Consider the following 4,718-nt stretch of genomic DNA (forward strand, 5'->3'; position numbering starts at 1 on the left):
ACTGTAGGAGGTTAAATTTGATACTTAGCATCAGTGACTTCACACAGGTTTTTGTTTATGTGAATGACCCAGCATTATAAAAAACATACTTGTGAATATAAAAATTGATAACACAGAGTGTTTTTAAAAATATGACTGCTCAAAATCTTAATTTCATTCCCATATATAAGTGTGAGTATAAATTATCATTGTAATATGACACAAACAAGTAGCGCATATTACAAAATTAGAATGGCACTTACGGTGTTCTCAGTGCTGTCCTTTATTAATACATTACATTCTTATGAAAATATCAGACCACAGGTGTGTTGTTTTTATCCACATTTGTTAATAAGAAAATTGGCCCAGAACTTTAAGTAACTTATCTGAAGTCAGAGTTCATAATGTTGGTTACATTATTATGTTAGGTTTATTCAAATTTAAAGGTTTTAGGTTTATTAGAAATTGAGTGTACTCATAACATTATAATTAATTTCAGCTTCCTGAGATAAAATTTAAGTGATAGAAACAGTATTTAATGTATTTTTACTGTCTTTTTTTACAGTAATATTTAATACAAGTGACAATCAGAAATTTCAACTTTGAGTTGAAATCATACACCACAGAAAACTCATTTATAAAGATATGCTGTGTTCTTAACTTGAGTATACAAAATCAAATTCCATTTGAAAGTTATATTTCCCAGGTATGAACACTGCTTGCATATAACTGATAGCATCAACTGTATATTTGTTTCAACATATATTGGAATTAGTTAAGGCAAGGTATAAACATCTATATCTGTATCAATGTCCATGTCTATGTCTATTCCTATAATGATTCCATTTTATTTTATCTGACCTAAAATAAACCACAACCTTGTCTCGTATTGGACTCCATCATATAGTGACCCTATAGAACAGAGTCGAATTACCCGAAAGGTACTGGATTATTCTGTGATTATTATAAAAGCAGGCTACCCCTCTTTGTCCTCTGGAGTCACTGGGGGGTGTGCACATCTTCTGTTTGGGTTAGCAGCCTAGTGCTTTCCCACCATGCCACCAATTCTTCTGTATCTGGCTTACTAACATCTAATTCTCAGAAAAATACTTACCATGACTCAAAGGTGATGAGAACATTTTTCTTCAAAAATTATGCATCATGGATTTTTGTCAAGCTCAAGTTTTTCTTCAAAACAAAACAAAAAATAAAATCTAAGAAGATGAAAATTTATATGATATAGTGTTGGTTTCCTTTTGATGCATTAATTTTACATTTTCATGCATGTATTTTTTTAGAGTTAAAGAAATCAAACCCCTCCCAATTTTGTCCATTTCCTAGTCAAATGTAAGCATCAGGAGGAAATTATGTATCTAAAAATAAATAAATAAATAGATACCAGCCAATGTTACCATAAGCAGAACAGAGCATCCCTTTCCTTCTATCCAATAATCCAGGACACCTCATATACTAGGGGTTGTTGACAATGTTGGTCATCCTTGGCTATTTCCAGGGAGATTGTTTGGCACATTTCCAAAAATAAAAGTTCAAGGATAATAGATTCACGTGAGGTTTGTGACAGAGAGCTGCCTACTCCCTAAGAAGCAACACAATGAGGAGCATGATGGTTTAGTCTTACTTTTGATCCTCCATAATTTGTTACTAGGATGCTATGCTAGAGAAATCATTTCTAGAGAAATGATTAATTTTTCTGTAAAAGTCAAGTGGTTAACTATGAGAGGCAGAATAGCATATTTTTTTCACTGAATTACATTTATGAAGTGTGATACTGTCATAGGAATAAAACTTGTATATTGGAAATAGAATACAATACTATTCAAAGAAAATGAAACCCATTCAAAACTATTGTTAATATTTTGATATATTTTCTTCCAGTTATTTTTCTTTATGCTTAAAATGTTTATTTATATGAGGGCTAATGTACTGAATCAATTATTACACTGTGTGTTCATTATTTTATATTCATTTTATGACGAAAAACTTATAATACACATTGATCTATGTTGCATTGTTGTTGTTGTTGTTATGTGCCATCGAGTCAGACCCAACTCATAGCAACCCCTCCTTGGGTTTCTGAGGCAGTATCACTACAGAAGTAGATTGCTCCATCTTCCTTCCAAGGAGTGGCTGGTAGGTTTGAACTGCTAGCCTTCTGGTTAGCAGTCAAGTGCCTTAGGCTCACATTCTATAAAACATACCAGAGCTTACATTCTATAAAACATACAATTTCATTTATTACACAGTGATGGGTACACTCTGGTGAACTTCCCTCCAGGAGTATCCAAAAGAATTGGACAGTTTGAGGCATTACAAGAAAAGTAGGGTGTGCATTTTCCATTCAGGTTGGACCGTGTCATCTAATTGATTTACATAGAGGTCTGTGTAATGTGTTTTACCCCTTTGTGTACTTTCCTTTTGCTTTATTTAAAAAAAAAAAAAATGGAAACAGAAAGAAAAAATGACCTACAACAAGTTGGACTGGCACAGTTGAAGTCACAATTGCCTTTTCTCTCTTTTTTCCTATCAGACTGGAGGGAAGTCATAATAGTATATGACCCTGTCTTCTATAATCAGAAGGAGATAATATTTTGGGAGATAGCAGAGCAACAACAATGATTACAATACACATATCCATGGATATTATTACCCGGTCCAGAGTTACCCACAACTCCACACACGTAAATTCTGCATGGTTCCATGAAAGAGTGATACTTTTCTCTTCTTTGAGCAACTCTGGTTTTGAATCCATTTTTTATACCATGATAGTCTGTACTCTGATTATGCAGCTTCTATCCTCAGAACAATCACATCAACTAATAAATGACATTTTTCTTTAAAGAGTTATTTATTTGTGTAAATGGGAAATAGTTTTATATTTGTGAAAATTTATTTGGTATTGCCAAAATCACAGTCTTTTATCAGTAACTTGAGACATACTACACTACCGTCTTATAACTCTTATTTAACCCTGTTATTTTTTGTAATAATGAATAACAGATTTTCTTTCCTCAACTCTGATAAGTGGAGTAAAATGAGGTTTTGTAGAAAAAAGTTATATCACAGACTGTTAGTTAAAAAATGTGGGGTGTAGAGTTAAACTTTTGGACCTCCCATGTAAACTTAACTATTACCTAGCTGAGTAAATGTGTACATGTTTCTTAATGCTTCTGTGCCCTGATTTCATTGTTTGTAATACCCAACTATTGATAAACATTTATTGAGACCCTGTTCTAAATTCTGGGTGTACAGCCTTGACAAAAAAAAAAAAAACCTCTTCATAGACTTTACTTGAAAGTAGAGAAAACAGACAAGAAAAAGTATAAGGAGAATATATAGCACGTTTAGTGGAGATAACTCTTATGGAAACAAATGACTCATGGAAGAGTGATGGAACAGTCTCATTTTAAATAACATGGTAAATTACAGACATAAAATTAGAAAAGAATTATGCAGTTATCAATGGGAAGAGAATTGGAGGATGAAAAGACTGGGCAGGAGAGCCCTAGGTCATGTCAGAACATATGTGTATGAAGGGAGTGAAGAGATAATTGTGGCCAACACTAAATGAGCTTGGCAGATAAACAAACAGGAGAAAGGTCCCAGAGTGTAAGAGTGGGGCAAGACTATTTATACTTGAGACTCCTTTTAGGGCGTTGGTCTTTACTATTATTATGCTAGGAAAGTTGCAAGATTTGAAAGAAAAAGAGATATTTAATGGTTTTACTCTAGCTCCTACATTGAAATTAGTTTCAAGAGGTGTAGGGAAATAAATGGAGAAAAGCCAACAAGATGTAGCAATAATTAAGACTGAGACTGGTTTCTGGGGTAAGATCATACAGATGAGGTATTGAGATTTGCTCAAACTCTGAATATATATTTGTTTTCATTACCTAGTGTGGCTCTGACAGGAATATACCATAAATAGGTGGTTTTAACAAACTAGAAGTTTATTCTTTTACAGTTTGGAGGCTTTAAGTCCAAATTCAAAATGCCAGGCTCTAGAGGGTAGCTGAAAGCCCCTCAACCTTGGGCTTTAGCTCTGCCTCCTGCTCCTGGCCCACTGAAGCTGAAGGCTCTTCTTCATTCAGACAGCTGCTGGCTGCTGAGGCTGACAAACTCAGGTTGACAAGTAAAAAGGCAGAGTCCCAATGTTACCAAACAACACAGCAGGCCACTAATCCAAGTCCAGTAGAAATCCCAGTATCAGCAGGGCACGGCAGACTGCTGAACAACAACTTGGCAACATGCAGGGTGCAAACATGCCAAAAGCTGAATACCTGCCTCAAAGTTGCTCTTATATAGTGGAAGTAGCCCACATCCCTAGAGCAGTTACTCAGTTGCTCAAATAACTACATCCAGCTACCCAGTCACTCAACCAGTCCCAGTCAAATTGACCCACAGTCTTAACTACGACAATACTATTTGTGTAATCAACATGATATGCTGACAATTAATTGGAGGTGTGTGAAATCAAAAGAAATATCAAGAATCCTTCCTAAGTTTTAGCATGAACAAGTAGAAGCATGGCTTCCATTATCTAAAATTAAATATTAAATATTGCTGTTTTGCTGTTGGGAGCTCTGGTAACATAGTGCCTAAGGCACTTGACTGCTAACTAGAAGGCTACCGGTTCAAACCCACCAGCCACTCCTCGGAAGGAAGATGGGGCAATCTACTTCCATAGTGATACTGCCTCAGAAACCCAAGGAGGGGTCACT

The sequence above is a fragment of the Orycteropus afer genome, unplaced genomic scaffold (assembly GCF_000298275.1).
Source record: "Orycteropus afer afer isolate SDZICR_OR568_19922 unplaced genomic scaffold, OryAfe1.0 scaffold01394, whole genome shotgun sequence".
Classification (NCBI taxonomy): domain Eukaryota; kingdom Metazoa; phylum Chordata; class Mammalia; order Tubulidentata; family Orycteropodidae; genus Orycteropus; species Orycteropus afer.